The sequence below is a fragment of the Pinus tabuliformis genome, chromosome 9 (genome assembly GCF_031772625.1).
Source record: "Pinus tabuliformis cultivar Carrire ecotype Pingquan chromosome 9, CPIR1, whole genome shotgun sequence".
In the NCBI taxonomy this organism is placed as follows: Eukaryota; Viridiplantae; Streptophyta; class Pinopsida; order Pinales; family Pinaceae; genus Pinus; species Pinus tabuliformis.
Window position 1 is genome coordinate 1,707,426,173 of NC_142307.1, and position 23,699 is coordinate 1,707,449,871.

At 42.7% G+C, this 23,699-nt stretch overlaps 1 protein-coding gene across 1 annotated transcript in view; it reads right to left on the bottom strand.

Annotated features, from left to right (window-relative positions):
• The window catches only part of LOC149155486 (uncharacterized), a 357,613-nt gene that overhangs the window by 127,723 nt on the left and 206,191 nt on the right, over positions 1–23,699 (bottom strand). The gene's annotated exons all lie outside the window — the stretch shown is intronic.

Consider the following 23,699-nt stretch of genomic DNA (forward strand, 5'->3'; position numbering starts at 1 on the left):
GGTAAAGACTCTAATCCATCAGAACCACCACAATACAATCCTGGCCCCTACATTGTTGAACAACAACAAGCGCCTGCCATGGAGGTAAACCTAACAGAGGTAAATTAGTTTTTTTCTGTTTTTCAATCCAGGGCAGTGATTTGCAGATTCAATAGTTTTTGGCCTGGGTTCGATGCTTTGCATCAATGGGCTTTTATGACCTGGACCAACAACCATGACATATACCTATTCTCAAAATATTTCTTCATTGTTCAATTCAATACCCAGGAAGATTTGGAAGGGCCTTGACTTTGGGGAAATGCATGTCTCTTCATTACCCCTTCGTTCCCAGATTTTGATGCCACAAAAAGGGTGGCCTCAACAATGTCAATATAGGTGAGGCTACAAAATCTTCCACTTCATTTCTGGCATCACAAGGTCCTTGAGGAAATTGGAAACACCTTGGGGTAATTCAAAAAGATGGACTCTAACAGAACAAAGAAAGGGTTATTTATCTGAAACATAAAAACTTCTGATGCACCCAACTTTTGGATTATGAAAATATAACATTCAAATACTAATCATGGACACATGCCCTCAGGAAAAAACACACCCAAAAAAAGAAAGGGCAGTCCCACAAAACAAAAGTATGGCAGCCTTTCGATCCCTACCTTGCGAAGGAAGCAGAAGGGGAAATTACAGAGAACCCTCCAAACCAAGAACAAGGGGGTAGTCAGGTCCAGAATGACAATGAAACCCACAAGCACAATGGTACAGAATCAGAAGCGATCCATGAACTAGAACAACAGAAACATATCGCAGACAAAGATGATAGGATGGTGGGTAGAAAGAGAGTTCATCTTTCGAAAAGCTCAGATTCAGACAAAGAACACCCACCAAAGATAATCGTGAGTGATTAGGCAATGGTTGCAGTTGACCCCAACTCAGGGGGATGGCAGAAAGTACAACGAAAGAAACGAAAGAAACAGAAGTTAAGTGTTAAAATTGGCAACCAGGGCAAAACTTCATGTGGGTCATCTTATTCATGGCTAATAATATTTTTATTAGATTCCTCTCGTCGAGAGGTGTAGGATTGATATAAAGATCATCCAATTCCGATAAGTATTCATGGAAATATGAATTTATTTTGATTATGGAATTATTATCACGCTGACCTACAACTCATGTAGACTCAGAAGCCCAACAGTCGCATCTATTCACCCACCAACGTTGTGTATAAATATAAGACGAATTTTCCTCATTTGGACTCACTCATCTCATCACATCTCTCTCTCTCTACTACGCAGATATGAGTCTCTTCTCTATTGCGCTGAAATGGGTCTCTCTCTCTCACACATGTGAAGCCGGAAGCTGTTGAATTTGAAGCTGCAACTGCAGAAGTAAAGATTGACTTGCGTGGCCTAGAAGATCTCCTCTTTGGAACTGCACTATAGGTTCATCTGAACCTCCTTTGAAAACTGCAACTTTTGGTGGTGGAATGAAGTCAATCCGACGAACGGTTTGCAAGATATCGACTGCCCTAGTTTGAAGCCGGAAACTGCTGAAACTGAAGCTGCAACTGCAGAAGTAAAGATTGACTTGCGTGGCCTAGAAGATCTCCTCTTTGGATCTGCGATGTAGGTTCATCTGAACCTCCTTTGAAAGCCGCAACTTTTGGTGGTGGAATGAAGTCAATCCGACGAACGGTTTGCAAGATATCGACTGCCCTAGTTTGAAGCCGGAAACTGCTGAAAATGACGCTGCAACTGCAGAAGTAAAGATTGACTTGCATGGCCTAGAAGATCTCCTCATCTGAACTGCGTTGTAGGTTCATCTGAACCTCCTCTGGAAGCCGAAACTTTTGGTGGTGGAATGAAGTCAATCCGACTGTCGGTTTGTGAGATATGGTCGGCCCTAGTTTGATAATGAAGCCACTAATGCTGATGCTACTGATCTAGAGTTTGCTACTGCAGATATGAATCAGATTTATTGTACTATTTCTCTCTGCTGAATTATTGAAGATAAAAGAAGATTTGATCAAAGGGTTTCCCCACACATTGTGGAGTTTGTCCCTGGCTAGCCGCCACATCTTGTGTCTCTTGTCTTGGCTTGTTTTCTGTCGATCGTTTAATGTTCTATCTACACTTTACTTTATGTACATGTGATTGCTAATCGGTGGAATATAATAAGAAAAAGAAGTAAACTGTTATAAGCATAGAACATACCATAATTTAACATGGTATCAGAGCTGAGGTGAAGACAAAGCCCGAGCAAGAGCAAGAGCAATCATTGAAGAGAAGATTGGCAAGGCTATCTTAAAAGAACTATGGGGTCCTCAACACTCTTTCCTGCCGAAGACAAGCTCCGTGAGAAAGTTGACTATCACGGATGGAAGATGTTTATCGATCTAACCCTTGAAGATCAAGGAGTGTTGGACCATGTAAGAGGCAATATTGTTGAGCCTTCATCAAATGCATCTGCTGCTGCCTAAAACAAATGGAAAAATGGAGAAGTCAAAACAAAGAAGATCATCCGGGACTCTATCGACAAGCGCTTGGTGGCCTACATCTTTGATCTAGACACCTCTAAGGAATTCTACGACAGACTGGTGAGTTTATTTAAAGTTAATGATGCAAATCAAGTTTTGTTTCTTAGAAATAAGTTGAGGGAAATCAAGAAGGGTAAAGATGAAAGTATGCAAGCATACTTCTTAAGAATCACCGAGATCAAGAACGATCTCCTATCTATTGGGGAAACCATTACTGACAGAGAAATGGCACTCACAACTCTCGGAGGATTACCATCTGAATGGTATGTGTTCAGGACTACTCTTCTGAACAATAATGTAATTCCTAATTTCGAGGAATTAATGGCTAGATGCATTCAAGAACAAACAAGGGTAGAAGTGCAAGAAATGCCCATGCCTAAAGGTCCTCCTGCTGCCTTTTCTTCTCATGCAAAGAAAAGAAATAATTCCGGGACTAAATCAAAAGGAAAGACTAGACCTAAGGCTAGAAGAAAATGATGATGTTACATTTGCGATAAAGCAAGTCACTATGTATGAGATCATGAGCATCATGATGAATAAGATCATGGACATAAAGGGCAACATGAGATCATGGACATATAGGATAGCATGATGATGATGCACACTAGTTTGAGCAGCATTATGATGGATAAAATCATGGACATGGGCAGCATGATGATAATCATGATTAGAGAAGCATGGTACAGTATGCAGTGGTGCAACTCGAAATCCCTCTGATGGCAATCAAAGGAATGACAAATTCAACAGCAAAGGTAAGAGGAGAGCTGGGAATCAAGGAAGAGGACAAGCATTCAAGAAGGCTAGAAATTCTAGGATGTATTAAATGCACCTGACCTCAAAAGGAACCTAGTGTCCATCTTGGCAATGGAAGACAGAGGCTACAAAGTAACCTTCAGCAATGGCAAGGTATGTATATGGAAAAATAATGTTAAAGATGCCTTTACTCTTGGGTTTATTGTTGATTCATTATATCAGGTCGATGGAAGTCCGCTAGGTGTTATGTCTTGTGACACATCTCTTTAGTCCGAACTTTGGCATCGGAGGTTTTCCCACCTTCATTACAAAGCTCTACCCGATGTAAGACAGATGGTAACAGGGATGCCCGAATTCCAAGCAAAGAAAGAAGGTGTATGTCCAGGATGTGCCAAAGGAAAGCTCAAAAGGGGACCATTCCCCTCAAGCCAAAGCAAGACCTCCAATATATTACAATTGGTTTACTCAGGCATACCTGAGGTTGGCATTAAGAGGGAGACTACTACACCACATACTCCTGAGCAGAATGGTGTGGTGGGAAGGAAGAACCACACGATGATGGAAGTTGTCCGGGCCATGCTACATGATCAAAGACTTCCAAAGTTTCTATGGGCTGAAACTACAATCACCGTCGTATATGTACAAAATCGATGCCCTCATCAAGCATTGGGTTCCTAAACTCCTGAAGAAATGTTCACCACCGGTCAAAGGGAAGTCGTAATTAGTCATGATGTCACCTTTGACAAAGATATGGCTCTCAGCAAGGTGGACAATCTGCTGACTTTGAGTAGCTCTCAAGAAGCCGACACCAGGGAACTGAAAGAAAAGGATGATGAATCAATGCCTAATGTAGAAGAACCCATCGATCCGATTGATCCTCATCCACATGAGCCTTCCTCTTCCAGGAAGAGGCCTTCATGGCTTAAGGGGATACTTGATGATGATGAAGGACATGCTGCACCCTGAGGAACCTTCCATCAAAGTAAGAAACTTAACAGGTATCAGGGATACCTGACCATCATGAGCACGATCATACAAAATGAACCTTCATCATTCTTAGATGTCATCAAGCATTAACTATGGAAGGATGCTATGACCATAGAATATGAGTCTATTACGGAGAATGATGTCTGGGAAGTAGTTCCTAGACCCTGGACAAGACAATTGTTACTTCAAAATGGCTTTACAAGATAAAGCATGCAACAAATGGAAGTATGGAAAAGTATAAGGTTCATTTTGTTGCTCGTGGTTTGTCCCAGAAGGGAGGTATAGACTATGATATTTGCACCTGTTGCCAGATATACGACCATCCGCTTGATCATAGCCCTTGTGGCTTCACAAGGATGGAACCTACATCAGATGGATGTTAAGACCGTGTTCTTGCATGGTTCTATAAAAGAAGAGGTCTACGTGGAGCAACCTGAAGGATTTGAGATTTATGATTGAAAATCTCATGTATGCAGGTTGAAGAAGGCTCTCTATGGGCTGAAGCAAGCACCCCGAGCATGGTATGAGAGGATCGATAGCTACTTGATGAAGTTGGGATTCACTAGGAGTGAAGCTGATCCTAACCTTTACTTTAAGGATGAAGATGACAAACCTATCATATTGGTGTTGCATGTGGATGACCTCTTTCTACAGGTGCAAACCCTCTTATTCACAAATGTAAGAGCGAGATGGATTCTGAATTTGAAATGAAGGACCAAGGACTTGAAGTGTGGCAGAAGCCAAGGGAAATTTTCCTATCTCAAGGAAAATATGTGGTAAAGATATTGGAAAGATTCGGTATGATGGACTACAAGCTTGTGACTACCTCGAGGATCTTAACTTTTAGAAGTTATATGGTAGTGATGTCGGACCAGACTTGGGAAATGCCTCTGAGTTTCAAAAACTCATTCGCATTGATGTTCTTGGTGAACCTCCGTCCGAACATATGTTTTGCAGTTAGCATTGTGAGCTCATATTTGGTTGAGCCTCACTAGATTGATGCCAGGAATCTTCTGAGGTGTCTTCAGGACACAATCTCTCATGGATTAAGATACACTGCCAGAGATGTGAGACTACTTGGATATACTGATGTTTATTGGGCAGGCAGTGTGGTGGACCGTAAGAGCACTTCCGGGTACTGTTTCACCTTGGGATCTGCTTCGATATCCTGGATGAGGAGGAAGCAGAAGTCGGTGGCTTTGAGCACCACTGAAGCAGGATATATTGTTGCTAGCATAACCTTGTGTGAGGCAGTCTGGTTGTGAAACCTCTTCAGTGAGCTGTTTGGATTTACATTGGATACCACTGTGATTCTCTGTAACAACCAGAGGTGGGATTCGATTATTGAGGAATCCCATATTCGTCAATTGCTCCAGCAGATAGACATCATTTGGGATATGGTAAGTTGATGAGCAAGGAAGCTCCATCACATTAAGATGATGTACAGGTTGATACACCTTGTCAAAGCCCCAAGGAAAGATCTAATCTGTGATTTTCCCAAACGACTTGGAGTCGGCAAGAAACCCTTGTACAAGGGTCCTGCATGTTGCATACATTGAGCTCTGGGAGCTCTGAGGGCTTGCGGTTCCTACTGGAGCAACATATGACCACAGGGTGACTCACCCTCCCCTGGTGGTGCACACTGGAACAAGATGATTCGCTCTCTTGTGGGACAAGATGATTCGCTCTCTTGTGGAACAGGATGATTCGCTCTCCTGTGTAGCAGGATGATTAGTTCTCCTGTGAGGCCTGGATTGATGTGTTCTCCATGGCAGCGTGGATTGATATGTTCTCCACGACGATTGTAGCAAGATTGATGTGTTCTCCTGTGAGGCCTGGATTGATGTGTTCTCCATGGCAACGTGGATTGATGTGTTCTCCATGGCAATTGTAGCAGGATTGATGTGTTCTCCTGTGAGGTCTGGATTGATGTGTTCTCCATGGCAATTGTAGCAGGATTGATGTGTTCTCCTGTGAGGACAGGATTGATTAGTTCTCCTGTCGAGGCATCCTACCCATGCAGTCTGGGACTCATGGGAAGTACATCTCATCTGATCAATGAGCAGGGAAATGAAGTTAGGGACCATAGTAGTACCGATGGACGCATCGTTGTAACTACCGTACTCCCTACGCTAGGATGACCTCCATTGATCTGGGATCAATGATACTGGTCTGGGACCAGTGGTAGGAGTTGTACCATACTATGACGCTGACTTCGGGTCAGTTGAGACTGGTCTGGGATCAGTGGTACATACTCTGAGACTGACTTTGAGTCAGTGGAGGATGATATTGGTCTGGGACCATTGGAGTTGTACTCACTATGACGCTGACTTTGGGTTGGTTGACACTGGTCTGGGACCAGTGGTACATACTCCGAGACTGACTTTGAGTCAGTATGATACATCTTCGATCATTTCTTCTTCTTCATAATTCGGACAAAAGCAGAGTAGAAAAGAACAATGCAAGAGCAGAGCAGAACAGAACAAAACAGTACAGATCAGTGCAGGGCAGAACAAGACAAAGCAGAACAGGCAAAATAGAGCAGAGCAGGGCAATGGTCAGGCTGTACAAGGCAGTGCATTTGATGGATGAATAGTAACGACCGATAAACAGATTGCAGATGAAGTTCTCCATGGTTGAGAGGGAGTGTTAAAATTGGCAACCAGGGAAAAACTTCATGCGGGTCATCTTATTCATGGCTAATAATATTTTTATTAGATTCCTCTTGTCGAGAGCCGTAGGATTGATATAAAGATCATCCAATTCCGATAAGTATTCATGGAGATATGAATTTATTTTGATTATGGAATTATTATCAAGCCGACCTACAACTCATGTAGGCTCAGAAGCCCAACAGTCGCATCTATTCACCCACCAGCGTTGTGTATAAATATAAGAGGACTTTTCCTCATTTGGACTCACTCATCTCATCACATCTCTCTCTCTCTACTACGCAGATATGAGTCTCTTCTCTACTGCGCTGAAATGGGTCTCTCTCTCTCACACATGTGAAGCCGGAAGCTGTTGAATTTGAAGCTGCAACTGCAGAAGTAAAGATTGACTTGCGTGGCCTAGAATATCTCCTCTTTGGAACTGCGTTGTAGGTTCATCTGAACCTCCTTTGAAAGCCGCAACTTTTAGTGGTGGAATGAAGTCAATCTGACGAACGGTTTGCAAGATATCGACTGCCCTGGTTTGAAGCCGAAAACTGCTGAAACTGAAGCTGCAACTGCAGAAGTAAAGATTGACTTGCGTGGCCTAGAAGATCTCCTCTTTGGAACTGCACTGTAGGTTCATCTGAACCTCCTTTGAAAGCCGCAACTTTTGGTGGTGGAATGAAGTCAATCCGACGAACGGTTTGCAAGATATCGACTGCCCTAGTTTGAAGCCGGAAACTACTGAAACTGAAGCTGCAACTGCAGAAGTAAAGATTGACTTGTGTGGCCTAGAAGATCTCCTCATCTGAACTGCGCTGTAGGTTCATCTGAACCTCCTCTGGAAGCCGAAACTTTTGGTGGTGGAATGAAGTCAATCCGACTGTCGGTTTGTGAGATATGGTCTGCCCTAGTTTGATAATGAAGCCACTAATGCTGATGCTACTGATCTAGGGTTTGCTACTGCTGATATGAATCAGATTTATTGTACTATTTCTCTCTACTGAATTATTGAAGATAAAAGAAGATTTGATCAAAGGGTTTCCCCACACATTATGGGGTTTGTCCCTGGCTAGCCGCCACATCTTGTGTCTCTTGTCTTGGCTTGTTTTCTGTCGATCGTTTAATGTTCTATCTGCACTTTACTTTATGTACATGTGATTGCTAATCGGTGGAATATAATAAGAAAAAGAAGTAAATTTTTATAAGCATAGAACATACCATAATTTAACATTAAGTGATTACTTCTCAAGTTTATTTTATATTTTCAAATTTTCTTATGCATATAAGCCAAGAGGTTTCTCTAACTGAATACCTAGATTGTAGTAAGGAAAAGGACAAGACTCATCAACCCCATGACTAGTCAAAGTGTATACATTTTGTCACATAGGTCATTGTAAATGGAATATCATTCATTTATATTCCTATTTAATTATTTAAAATTCCTATATGGATTTTTGTTTAATGTCCTCCTTTTGTTGGGTATTGCTTTGGTAAATGAAGATTGTTCATTTCATTGGTAATGTTATCACAAAATCTAGCAAGCCTAGTGCAAAGGCCCACTAAGAAAATCAAGACTTTATGGCAACAACATATCAGCCACCATTGTCACCTCAACAGCCTTTTTTTCATTGTTTAGTGGTAAATTAAATGTTGATTTGGGGTAGCATCGAATGTGCTCTAGCCACAAAAATTGGTAGAGAGGCTAAGGCACATGAGATCACCAATACCCAGAAAGGGTTTGGGCAGATTCTAAACAGTTTGGAAGATATTAAAGTAATTAATATTTTTAATGAGTCCCTAAATCTAAACTTAAGGAAAATAAAATATTAATGTGAATTAATATAAAATTGTGTTAGAATGGTCCAAAAGTCATGGATCAAGCCAGATTTAATCTTAGCCGTTGATTATGGACTTAATCTCAGCCGTTGATTTGTCAACGAGAAAAGTATAAGGAGGCTTGAGAGTCACTTGGAGAACACACTGAGGGACACCAGTGAGTTCAATTTCTGGAGCGGGGTTAGCTGAGAAATTGAACCAGTGGTCTGGAGAGCAATCGGGAAGTAGCAAGTACGGAACAGAGAGACGGGAGATCAGCACAGAGGCAGAAAAGTCAGACGCAAGGCCAGAGGGAGCCATGCAAAGGCAACAAAGACTGCGTAGAGCCAGCAAGGCTTGCGTCATCCACGCAAAGGCTGCAGGAGTGACGCAGAAGGACAGAGAAGTTGCGCCGAGTCTCAACAAGCTGACGCAGAGGGTTTCAGGTTACGCAGATATCAGTAGGGCTGACACTGGGTTCAGAAGAAGTGCTGGAAAATTTGTCTATCTGTGGGTTAGCCAATTTGGCACCCTGTTGTACTAGAAAATTGTTGAATAATAAAATCCTCCCTTGCTGCACTAGTTTTCCCACATTGGGTTTTTCCGGGAACCTTGGTCCAAAATAACTATGTCAATGCATTGATTCTTGTGCATATGTTTATTTATGTATTGCGGTGTGATATCTGCAGCAGTATTTATTTTAATGTTTATTGAAGTAAATAACTTATCGTGAAATAAGTAGGAAAAGTAAATCAATTGTTGCAATGATAGAATTTTCACATGGTATCAGAGCAAGTAATCGAAGACAGAAAGGGAAAATCAGTTATCAGCCGAGACCACGATGCATAGGCATCCACCTTAGGGGACTCACACAGATTTTCAGAAGATTGCACAAGAGAGAGATTTTGATTTCTCTATGTTGGCTTCCAAGCTGGAAGAAGAAGGGGCATGCATGACTAGTGCTGCATCATCAGAAGTATGGTATATAGATAATGGAGCCTCGTGGCATATGATGGGAATCAGAGAGTGTTTCTCAGAATATTGAGAAGAGAAGATGAACTTTCAGATCACCATGGGGAACAAGGCAAAGTGTACTCCAATAAGGAAGGGTACCATAGTTTTTCAGACAGAATCGGGAGAGCGATTCCGTGCCACACATGTGCTGCATGTACCAGGATTAGGGATGAACTTACTTTCCATGTCACTACTACAAGGTAAGGGCTATGGCGTCTACTTCATCAAGGAAAAGGTATACGTCAAACACCCGAGCTAGAAAAAGAAAGTGCAGATCGGGATCAAAAGTAATTGGTTGTATATATTACAACTAGAATCAACAATGGCACCAATAGGCAGTCATGGGGACAAGGACTTGAATGAACTATGGCACAGAAGGATGGGTCACTTGCACCATGGAGCTCTGAGAATTATCAAGAGCACTGTAACAGGAGTTCCGGATCTGAGTACGGAACGAGATGATGTATGCAGGGGATGCGCTCTAGGAAAGTATGCCAAGGCGGCATTTCCTAGGAGCAAACACAGGGCCAAGAGTGTACTAGGATTGATACACTCAGATATCTGCGGACCTATGTGCGTCAAATCTCTCAGTGGTGCTGAGTATTTCCTTACCTTCATTGATGACCACTAGAGGAAAACTTGGATTTATTTTCTGAAAACCAAGGATGAGGTTTTCTGTCGATTCAAGGAGTTCAAGGCTCTGGTGAAGAATCTGACTGGGAAGAAAATAAAATTTTTGCGCTCAGATAATGGTGGAGAGTATGTTGATAAGGACTTCACTGATTATTGCTCTAAGGAGGGCATCAGAAGAGAGAGGACAACTCTCTACAATCCGGAGCAGACTGGGTTAGCAAAAAGGAAAAACAGGACTATTGTAGAAGGAGCTAGGGCCATGCTATATGACCAGGATATGCCAAAATTCCTGTGGGCGGAAGCATGCAACACAACTGTCTACATTCAAAACAGGACTCCTCATTGGGCATTGGGCAAGATTACTCCAGAGAAAGTCTTCACTAGGAAGACGCTTGAAGTCAGTCATTTCAGGATATTTGGAAGTTTAACATATTGTCGCATACCCGAAGAAAAGAGGAAGAAGCTGGATCAGACTGCAGAAAAGGGATATCTGGTGGGATATAGCAGCAATGCTAAGGCATACAAAATATATCTTCCAGGGAGCAGGAAGGTAGTAGTACGACGAGATGTAAAGTTCATGGAGGACAGAGCTTCAGAAGATCTCGTGAAATGCCTTCCAAGGAGCAATCGAAAGGTGGCCCATTCTTTCTATATAACATTTGCTTATGTAATCGCGAAGCATCGTTACGTGTTTCGATTTGTTACCAAGCACGAATACCTTCGTTCAGGAGAATATTTTTTGTGTAGAAAGTCTCAGATTCAGGATCTTAGTCTCTATTTTATTTATCAGTGTTGATAATATCGGTATCGGGAAAATATCGACGAGGGTCCAGAAAATATCTTATCGGCAATATCGGCAAATATCGGCAAGCATAAAAAATGCATAATATATTCATTTTTTTCAAATTTCTAAACATATAAAGCAATAACAACATGAACTAAACACATTGGCACATAAATATGAAGAAGGCACTGATATATATGATGTCAAATAGAAAAGATACATCAAACTTCAAAGGCGATACCAAATCCTGTTGATCCTTGATAATTGTCCACTCAAGGACTCAAACAAAATAACATCACATATCCTATTGATCCCTGATAGTGATAATGGTCCAATCAAGGACTCAAACAAAATAGGTTCACATATATAAAACTTTAAAAGTATTTCATCATCATGAGTTATAAACTTATATGTAGCAAAAGTTGCAAAACAAATAAAACTAGCAGCTATCTATCTGAGACCATTGGCCTCTCCCTAGCAGCTTTCTTTCTGTCTTGTTCAGCAATTGCTTCACGAGCTTTTTGTGTAACCTCTGCACTAGAAACCATACAAGGCATTACATCTGCATCATATGCAGAGAGTCTAGCCAGATGGTATTTCAATCTTGTAACCCCTCCTGACATCTTGATCCCACACAAGTTGCATGATATATATGCCTAATTTTCCCCACCAACAGCCTCCCCATACTCCCAAAATGGGTCCAAGGCTTTTGGCATATTTGACATTTGTAGTGAACTAATTCAGACCTAGGGCACAAAAAAAAAAAAAAAACAAAACAAAAAATTGGCATTAAACCCCCCAACACAAAATGAAAAAATAATAAGTAATAACCACCTCATTCAAAAAAAGATTACTACATTATTTGCATTTTGCAATGTGAATGAAATGGCAATAAGAGGGTGCATAAGAAAATTGAAAAAAAAAATGAAGCTTGCTATCCAAATATCGAGAAAACCCCTGCATTGGTTCATGGGCATGAAAATCATAGCAAATGGAAAAAAACAAAGAAACTAAATGTTGGTAGGCAAAGAGGCAAGCAAGCATAACCCTAAATCTATGAAAAAATCATTAACATAAGGGTTTTTAAGAACATACCTGTTAATGGAAGAAATGAAGTTTGTCTCACTATTCTTCAATCTTTGATCCACAAAAAAATCTTAATTGGTGGTGATAATCGTTGTTTGATACTCAAACCCTCCTTGACAAGCACCACAAAACTCTTTCCCTTCCTTCTCCAACACTCAGAAATAGAAATGAAGAAAAAGAAAACCAATTTTTCCCTTTTGTAGCCGCGGAAAAACACGCCCGGCGATATTTTATATCATAGCGCGATATTTTGCCGAAATATCACTGATATTTTGGAAATATCACAATATTTCCGGGAGCCGAAAATATCGCGATATTTTCTCGGCGATATTTCGGCTCGCCGAAAATATCGTAATATTTACACTATTCGGCGATATTTCGCAGATATTATCTATATTGTTATTTATAGAGACCAATTCGTTCTTATTTCGAGTTCTCCATAACATAACTTCGGAAAAGAATGAAAAGCTCGATTCCAACAAGTCGCAAGTGCATTTTGGAGAAAATAACCACATGTTTTTGTGCCCACTACCAAAAAGAAACTGGATCAGGGCTTGATGGAAGAACTTCATGATTTTCCAAAAATTGAGGATATTGACAAAGAAATTGAATTCAGGGTTTCAAAGAAGACGACCTCCTAATGAGAAGAGGCATTAAGCTTTGTATCATCTTGGCACCGAGCTATTTCCATGCAAGGCTTCCCCTACAGTATCGTCACCGCAGTAGAGTTTAACCACCAAGTTCGGGATGGGAGGATCCATTGGTCATGCCTCTTCAACCAACAGAAGTGAAGAATTCTTCCTCAGGTCAAGAAGATTCTCATGATGAGGAGCAGGAGCAAACAGAAGCACCTGCTGGCAGAGGAAGAACTAGGAGGGAACTTCATCAAATTCTGTGTGATGTAGAGAACTTCATTGGTGAGCTAAGGAACAACAAGAGGGAGCGAAAATAGCCAGACAGATATCAGGGGTTAGTAGCTCAGGATGGAGAGCATGCCAATTTCAAGGAGGCAGCTTAGCATCTAGTCTAGCTAGATGCGATCGTAGAGGAGTATAACTCCATAATGGTGAACGATCTATGGGAGGTGGTGTCAAGACCTCAAGACAGATCTGAGATGGATCTACAAGATCAAATGTGCTGCGGACGGCAGTGTTGAGAAATACAAGGCTAGGTTTGTGGCTAAGGGGTATGCTCAAAAGGAAGGGATTGACTATGAGGAAACCTTCGCCCCAGTAGCCAGGTATACATCTATTAGGATCGTGATATCTCTTGCTACCCAGATGGGATGGGAGATCCATCAGATGGATGTCAAGACGGCATTTCTGAACGAGGTATGATCCAAGTGGATGTTGGTGGTCACCCACCTATCCCATTTGGACCCCCACAACTGTCTCTTTCAGTTTTTTACTTTCCTAAATTGTAGCACAATTTACTATTTTTACCAATTTTTCAGGTCCTAAACTTCCAAAGCCGTTTGAGGCCCTAAACGACGTTTTTGGGGAAATCTGGGGGCAATATGGGTCCATGGACAGATGTTGCCCTTCCCAAAGTGGTAGTGCTCGGATAGATCTTTCTAACGAGCTATCGTACGCGTCAAATGGAGATCGTATGCCAAAGTCACGACCCCAGGAAATTGATGTACCAATTTACCCAAACGGGGGCCACAATTTGGCGCTTCATCTTTTAGGGTTAAGTTTTGGGATGTTAAGGGTTTTCCATTGTTTCTCAACAATAAATAGGCCTTCGAGCCTCATTGTAACACGGTTCAGAGACATGTAGCCACCACAACTCTTCTCAGAGATAAGCTACCATCGCCCTAGCTGGTTTATTTCCATTGTTGTTTGTAAGCATATTTCAGTGTTTTACATTAATGAAATAAAGTATTATTTCCGTTGCATCTCTGTGTTTATGGTTATCTCTGTAATTTATTGCGTTCTTGTTTAAATCCAAATCAGTGGTATCGGAGCGGTCTTTCTTTTCTCCGTTTTTCTTTGCATGTCCCCAACAAGGTCAGGTTATAAGGAGTTAGGGCTTGAACTGGTCGAACCTTTGCAAGACCAGCCTCGCAAATCCCGACGGTCTCCCATGGCGAATGAGAAGAAAGACGAGGGGGCAAGAGATCCTATCAAAATCTTGCGCGAAGAAGCCCTCAAGCGACAAAGGAATGTGATGATGGACAGCTTTACGCAGATCCTTCAGCGGCTACCCAGAGGTGATGCATCGGCTTCCAACAGCTACTCTGGAAATGCCACACCGTTTAAGGTACAAGTTAATTTCGAAATCCCCATATTTGAGGGTCAAATAGACGCGGATGTTGTAGATAAATGGTTAAATCTGCTAGAAGGGTATTTTTATGTTCATGAATTTTCGAGTCGGGAAAAGATTGTTTTCGCTCTTCTCAAAGCAGCCCCCCACGTCAAGGACTGGTGGGAAACCTATTGCGAGCAGAAGAATGAAAGCACAGGCTCACTATTTTCAGTTGCACCCACTTGGGATTCATTTCGGGATGCCATCAAGGAGCAGTACTACCCTGTCAAAAGCTACGAGGACAAATACATAAAGTGGACCACGCTGCGGCAGGGAAGGGACCAAGATGTGCCAGAGTTCACAAACATTTTTCATACCCTTCGCACACAGTTGGGTATCAAAGATTTTGATCTGCATCTGGTACTCAAATACCGCAGCCTACACAGATACATCCAGGAATAGATGGAGTTCCTGAACATCTCCTCGCTCGGCACAGTGTACCGATATGCTCTCAAAATCGAGCAAAAGTTCAAATAGAAGAAGCGAGACTTTGGATCTGCAAATTCGAAGACCAAAGGACAAAGCCAAGGGGAGGTGACCCAAGACAACTCGTCGAAGCCGCAAGAAAAGAACAACACCACAAAGCCGAAGAAAGAAAAGTGGTCTGAGTTCCAAAAGAGTCCACTCATAACACAAGTGAGTGTCGGACCAAGCAATTGCTGGTGGCTGACTTGAAGGCTTCCGAATCAGATGCATGTTCCGACCCTGAGGCAGAACCCAACAAGGGAAATGGCAAAGGGAAGAAGATCATTGAGGCGGAGCCCAGCGCCACTGTTGCCACCACCAAGATTCAGAAGAATGAACTCAAAGATCCAGAGAAGGGGGAACATCTTTTCCACTCACAGATGTGGGTGAAGGGTTCGCCGCTGCAATTCATTGTCGACAGTGGCAGCCAAAAGAACCTCATTTCAGCAGAGGTCGTGAAGCGGTTGGGCCTAACGACTACACTGCACCCACAGTCGTACGGTATCGGGTGGCTTCATGAAGGACGAGATCTCAAAGTTCGCCAGCAGTGTCTCCTTCCCTACAGCATCAAGCCCTTCAAAAACGAGGTATTGTGTGATGTTACACCTCTGGATGTTTGTGATGTACTATTAGGCCAGCCATACTTATGGAGGCGACATGCTGTGTATGAGTCAAGGCCTCGCACTATCATTATTTCTTTGTGTAATTCATTATACAGGATACCGGAGGTAGCCCCACCTACCGTCACCTCTTTGATCATTGCCAAGAAAGGCAGCAAGCTCATCTCCCAGACTAGGAAATTCATTTGTCTGGTTCGCTCCCAAAGTAGGGGGAAGATCATCACCACATCCATGACCCCCGCGAAGGGTTCCTCCATGCAGCAACAGCAATAGAGGGACACGGTCCTGAAAGAACACATGAACAACTTCTCCTCACCTATAGGGGTACCACACAAGCTTTAGGTGGGCACTAAAGTCTAGTTACATCTACAGAAAGAATGCCTTACAAGAGCCCATCAGAAGCTCCGACCACACCGACATGGTCCTTACACCATTACCAAGGCTGTGGGAAATAATGCTTTGGAGCACAACATTCCTCCATTCCTTCGCTTGCACCGAGTGTTCAATGTGGAACGTCACCAACCATGCTTCCCACCATTACTGGACACATCAGATATTGCAGAACAGCTCACCAGAGACCCAGCTCAACAGAAGCTTCCACATCTCAGGAAGAAACTCAAAGCAACGGGGACCATTGCTTCCTAAGGGGGGAGGAATGATCCAGGTGGATGTTGGTGGCCACCCACCTATCCCATTTGGACCCCCACAATTGTCTCTTTCAGTTTTTTACTTTCCTAAATTGTAGCACAATTTGCTATTTTTAGCAGCTTTTCGAGTCCTGAACTTTGAAAGTCGTTTTGAGGCCCTAAACGACGTTTTTTGGGAAATCTGGGGGCAACATGGGTCCATGGACCGACCGATGTTGCCCTTCCCAAAGTGGTAGTGCTCGGATAGATCTTTCTAATGAGCTATTGTATGCATCAAGCGGAGATCATATGCCAATGTTACAACCTTGGGAAATTGATGTACCAATCTACCCAAACGGGGCCCACAATTTGGCATTTCATCATCTAGGTTTAGGTTTTGGGATGTTAAAGGTTTTCAATTCTTTCTCAACAATAAATAGACCTTCTAGCCTCATTGTAACACAGTTCAGAGGCATGTAGCCGCCACATCTCTTCTCAGAGATAACCTACCATCGCCCTAGCTAGTTTATTTCCATTGTTGTTTGTAAGCATATTTCAGTATTTTACATTAATGAAATGAAGTATTATTTCCACTGCATCTCTGTGTTTATGGTTATCTCTGTAATTTATTGCATTCCTGTTTAAATCCGGATCAGTGGTATCAGAGCGGTCTGCCATTTCTCAATTTTTCTTTGCATGTCCCCAACGAGGTCAGGATATAAGGAGTTAGGACTTGAACTAGTCGAACCTTTGCAAGACCAGCCTCGCAAATCCCAACGACCTCCCATGGCGGATGAGAAGAAAGACGAGGGGGCAGGAGATCCTATCAAAATCTTGCTCGAAGAAGCCCTCGAGCGACAAAGGAACGCGATGATGGACAGCTTTGCGCAGATCCTTCAGCGGCTACCCAGAGGTGACGCATCGGCTTCCAACAGCTACTCTAGAAATGCCACACCGTTTAAGGTACAAGTTAATTTCAAAATCCCCATATTTGAGGGTCAAATAGACGCGGATGTTGTAGATAAATGGTTAAATCTGCTAGAAGGGTATTTTTCTGTTCATGAATTTTCGAGTCGGGAAAAGATTGTTTTCGCTCTTCTCAAAGCAGCCCCCCACGTCAAGGACTGGTGGGAAACCTACTGCGAGCAGAAGAATGAAAGCACAGGCTCACTATTTTCAGTTGCACCCACTTGGGATTCATTCCGGGATGCCATCAAGGAGCAGTACTACCCTGTCAAAAGCTACGAGGACAAATACATAAAGTGGACCACGCTGCGGCAGGGAAGGGACCAAGATGTGCCAGAGTTCACAAACATTTTTCATACCCTTCGCACACAGTTGGGTATCAAAGATTCTAATCTGCATCTGGTACTCAAATACCGCGGCCTACACAGATACATCCAGGAAGAGATGGAGTTCCTGAACATCTCCTCGCTCGGCACAGTGTACCGATATGCTCTCAAAATCGAGCAAAAGTTCAAACAGAAGAAGCGAGACTTTGGATCTGCAAATTCGAAGACCAAAGGACAAAGCCAAAGCGAGGTGACCCAAGACAACCCGTTGAAGCCGCAAGAAAAGAACAACACCACAAAGCCGAAGAAGGACACAGGAGAGTGGTGTGAGTTCCACAAGAGTCCCACTCATAACACAAGTTAGTGTCGGACCAAGCAGTCGCGGGCGACCGAGTTGAAGGCTTCCGAATCAGATGCATGTTCTAACCCTGAGGCAAAACCCAACAAGGGAAATGGCAAAGCGAAGCAAATCATTGACGCAAAGCCCAGTGCCACTGTTGCCACTGCCAAGATCCAGAAGAATGAACCCGAAGATCCAAAGGAAGGGGAACCAATGTTGCACGAAGCGGGAGCGAAGCGGAAGCGCGGAAGCGGAAGCGGGAGCGCGGAAGCGTCATTTTCCAAAAATCTAGGAAGCGAAGCGTCCGCGGAAGCGTCTGCTATATATATATATATATATATATATATATATATATATATATATATATATTTATATTTTTTTGCATTTATACTCAAAACAAACATCCCAAATACCAAATTAATTGTAGAAGACATGAAAACATGCATATTTTTGCATAAATCAAGATAGATATGGCATCCATGATTCCATTGTAGTTACTAGTATGTACAACAATCATCTATATTCTAGCTATTACAAACATACATCAAATTTTTAAGCATATTATAAAACATAAAACATTTAAGCATATTATAAAACATAAAACATAGAGCATATTATAATTTATCTAGCAAGTGAGCAACTGTCAACATTTGTCATGTCCAAAATTCAAATAATAATGTTTACAAAATATGTCACTTGGTCACCGCCAAGCCAAAAAGGTTAAAAATTCAAATTCACAAGTCTACAAGTCTAATGAGTAATCTATGACAAAAAGTAGTAGATTGTGAATATATCTACTAATCTCTCCTCCTTCCACCACGAATAGAACGTGATGGCAGGCCTCCACGTGGTGGCAATGAAGAAGATGGTCCCTGTGTAAGTCGTGGCACTGAAACTGATGAAGAAGAACCCCCTGCTGTTGGTGTTGAACCATGGAACCTAGGAACCAAGGGACCAGATGGGGGTGGGGGTGGTGGCATATCAACACGGTCATCATCATCCTAGAATCGCTCAAAAAATTCATGCAAAAAAAAAACACTAGTTAACAAAAAAATTAAAAACATGAATTAGAGAAATGCTTTATAAGGGAAAATTGGAAAATTCATACCACAATGGACATACCTGGATAAGAGCATCCTCTAATTGCTCTAGTCGCAACACTCCATCCTCCAAATTGGGCTCCTCTGGATTCTTGTCCCAAATCAACAAGTCTTTATTAGACTTTGAATCTTCACAGTAATGGGACAACAATCGCAAGTTGTAATGAACATAAACCAAGCTCTCTGCCCGGTCTAAATTCAACCTGTTCCTTTTAACACTGTGGATGAAAGAATAAGAGCTCCAACACCTCTCTGCAGAAGAAGTGTTTACCACCTGTGATAGCACCCGCAATGCCAAACTCTGTAGAAGTGGAGTACCCCCTCCATGCATATTCCACCACTCAAGAGCAGAAAAAGTCTCTCGATCTTGAATTGCATGCATGCTCCCAAATGGACCAGTGTTGAGCGTATAGTTGCTCACCTGTCTCCGTACCAATGCAGCCTCCTCCTCATCAGGGATTAATTTACTCAATGCAACCATATATTTTTCGTGAACCTCTCTATCTTGGTGTGGTTTTTTCCTGCTTCCCCCCCAGGTGCTGGTGTTGAAAGCCATGATGGATGATAGTATTTAGGTGTCAAAACATATGCTAATGCATGCAATGGAATATTTAGCATTTCCCATCGGTTTTGCACCTCTACACGAATATAATTGTACAAGGTGGTATCTCTAGGCTCAACAATGTCTTTAATCTGCCCCAACATGCTATCCATTTGCTCATACACCTCCCCAATTACTAGTCGATCTGAATCTGCAAACTTGATCATGTAATAAATTGGTTTGGTGAATTGCAAAACATATTTAACCTGTGACCAAAAGTAACTGTCAAGAACAGTGCCCTTGACTGCATTAGCACCATCTGAGTCAGTGTTAATTTCATCCCATGTTTCAGCACACACCAGATTAGTTAAAGCTTGTCTCACCCTCACTAGCCGCCTAAAGGTGAGTTAATAACTAGCAAATCTTGTCTTTGCAATTTTAAGCAATTGCAACTTGGAGTAAGTGCCATAGAAGTAGTTTACCCTTGTATGCCCTGTGATAAATTTAATGAGCTGCTTCCCTTTCCTGTAAACCTCAGCAATCCACCCACAATCTTTGTGTTTCACAATATCATGCATCAAAAGGTTCAATGTGTGAACCAGGCACCCAGACCAAAAGATGTGTGGATGAGTACGCTCAATAATTTTTCCTGTTGCCTTACAATTTGCTGCATTATCTGTGATCACTTGAACCACATTATTCGGACCAACATCTTTGATTGATTTCAATAGGAGATCTGCAATGTTTTGTGCAGTTGCACTGATGGAGGAGGAGTCATGACATGCAATAAATACTGCACCACTAGAAGAAACACCAAGAACATTTATCAAATGTTGGTTTCTAATATTTGTCCACCCATCTGATACAATGGATACCCCAAAATCCACCCACTCATGTGTAAAACATGTCAAAGCTCTTTGAACCTTAGCTTTTTCTCTTTCTAATAACACTGTTCTAGCTTTCTCATAGTTGGGGGCCTTGTATCCTTTTGGGGCTTCATTGATGGCCTTTACCATGTCATGCCAATAGGGAGAGCGAAGCACATTGAATGGTACACCGCAAGCACAAAGAAAACGGACTATCTTTCCATCCACATCATCCCTCCCAGCAACATTAAGGAAATCCCCTATTGTTCTTCTACCTCCAGAGGTTGCAGAAGTACCATGAGGAGATGGGCAACTACCAAATTTAGAGGTTGCACTTGATTCAGAATGAGTTTTTTGTTTCTTGTTTTTTTGTTGTGCAGCCATCTCTATTTGGATGTATTTTCTTCTTTCTTCAGTTGAAATGTTTGGGCAAATTTGTACCCCCACAGAACCCTTTTTTTCATCACTGTCCAGCACCCCACAAAGATGCCTCCTCAGACGGGTATATGAACCCGTATATGGTTTTCCTCCATGACAACCATGAGGGCACACAAATTTGTAAGATCCACCACCCTTTCCCCCATCAAGTTTGGTCACATAGTTCCACAAGGGTGTTGATGTACCTTTCCCATCTTGTGCTTCAGTGTCCCCTTCAAGTTCATCCCCTTCCTCTTCAAACCCTTCCTCCTCATCATACATTGGGTCACTACTATTAGGACCAAGTTCATCCCCTTCCTCTTCCCCTCTATTCCTCACCCTTGCCATCATTAAAACCAAGAGTGGAATGATACATAGAAGCCAAAAGAACACCATCTTGGAATATGGATATAGGTGGTGGACAACCTGTAAATAAAGGAGCAAGTAGAAACAATGGGAAAGAGTAGGAGAGGGAGGAGAAAAATACAAATTTTTTTTCAAAAAAACAAGGGAGTTTGGGGTTTGAACTTACCTCTTTAGCTCTTGTAGATGAAGTCCTCCAAGCTCTTGCTCCAAGCTCCTCCTCCTTCTCCTAGCTCCTCCTCCTTCACTCCTCCAAGCTCTCCTCTCTTCTCCTCTCCTTTCCTCTCTTCTCTTCTCCTCTCCTCTCTTCTCTTCTCCAACTCTCATAAACTCAAAGTGAGAAAATGAGGAATGAATGGGAGCTTTATGCTTTTCATTCCTCACCTAAACTCACCCTAAACTCACCCTAACCCACCCCCTCATGCTAAGTTAAGTTAACTTTTAAAAAAAATTAAAAAAAAATTAAGTTTCATTGGCTGCCCGCGCGGAAATTTCCGAAAGCGCTCGGGAAGCGTGCGCTTCCGGGCCCGAAGCGTGGCGCTTCCGGAGGCCCGAAGCGCCCTCCGAAGCGCGGATCGGGGGCAACGCAACCCAAAAACCAGGAATCGTTTTAAAAAACCGGAATCGCGCTTCGCCTGGAGGTTCCGGAACGCTTCTGTACGGGACGCGATTCCGACCTAGGATCCGGGGGGGGCGATTCCTGCAACTATGAGGGGAACATCTTTTCCACTCACAGATGTGGGTGAAGGGTTCGCCGCTGCAATTCATTGTCGACAGTGGCAGCCAAAAGAACCTCATTTCAGCAAAGGTTGTGAAGTGGTTGGGCCTACCGACTACACCACACCCGCAGTCGTACAGTATCGGGTGGCTTCATGAAGGACGATATCTCAAATTTTGCCAGCAGTGTCGCCCTCCCTACAGCATCAAGCCCTTCACAGATGAGGAATTGTTCGATGTTACACCTCTGGATGTTTGTGATGTACTATTAGGCCAGCCATACTTGTGGAGGCAACATGCTGTGTATGAGTCAAGGCTCGTGCTATTATTATTTCTTTGTGTAATTCATTATACAAAACACAGGAGGTATCCCAACCTACCGTCACCTCTCTGATCACTGCCAAGAAAGGCAGCAAGCTCATCTCATAGACTAGGAAATTCATTTGTCTGATTCGCTCCCAAATTAAGGGGAAGATCGTCACCACATCCATGACCCCCGCGAAGGGTTCCTCCACGCAGCAGCAGCAACAGAGGGACACGGTCTTGAAAGAACACATGAACAACTTCTCCTCACCTATAGGGGTACCACACAAGCTTCAGGTGGGCACTAAAGTCTGGTTACATCTGCAGAAAGAACGCCTTACAAAAGCCCATCAAAAGCTCTGACCACACCGACATGGTCCTTACACCATTACCAAGGTTGTGGGAAATAATGCTTTGGAGCACAACATTCCTCCATTCCTTCACTTGCACCGAGTGTTCAATGTGGACTGTCGCCCACCATGCTTCCCACCATTACTGGACACATCAGAGATTGCAGAACAGCTCACTAGAGACCCAGCTCAGCAGAAGCTTCCTCATCTCAGGGAGAAACTCAACGCAATGGGGACCATTGCTTCCTAAGGGGGGACGAATGATCCAGGTGGATGTTGGTGGCCACCCACCTATCCCATTTGGACCCCCACAACTGTCTCTTTCAATTTTTTAGTTTCATAAATTGTAGCACAATTTACTATTTTTAGCAGTTTTTCGGGTCCTGAACTTCTGAAGCCATTTTGAGGCCCTAAACAACGTTTTTTGGGAAATCTGGGGGCAACATGGGTCCATGGACCGATGTTGCCCTTCCCAAAGTGGTAGTGCTCGGATAGATCTTTCTAACGAGCTATTGTATGAGTCAAACGGAGATCGTATGCCAAAGTTATGACCCCGGGAAATTGATGTACCAATTTACCCAAACGGGACCCACAATTTGGCGTTTCATCTTCTAGGGTTAGGTTTTGGGATGTTATGGGTTTTCCATTGTTTCTCAACAATAAATAGGCCTTCCAGCCTCATTGTAACACAGTTCAGAGGCATGTCGCCGCCACATCTCTTTTCAGAGATAAGCTACCATCGCCCTAGCTGGTTTATTTCCATTGCTATTTGTAAGCATATTTCAGTGTCTTACATTAATGAAATAAAGTATTATTTCCACTGTATCTCTGTGTTTATGGCTATCTCTGTAATTTATTGCGTTCCTGTTTAAATCCGGATCAGGGTAATAGAAGAAGAGGTATACATTGAACAACCAGAGGGCTTTGAAACTCATGAGAAGAAGTCTCATGTATGCAGACTGAAGAAAGCCTTGTATGGGCTGAAGCAGGCACCGAGAGCGTGGTATGGTCGAATAGATGGCTACTTGCAGAAGATGGGGTTTGTCAAGAGTGACGTGGATCCGAATCTCTACTATCTAGTCGTAGAGAACGAGCCGCTTATCATAGTATTATATGTGGATGATCTCTTTTTGACA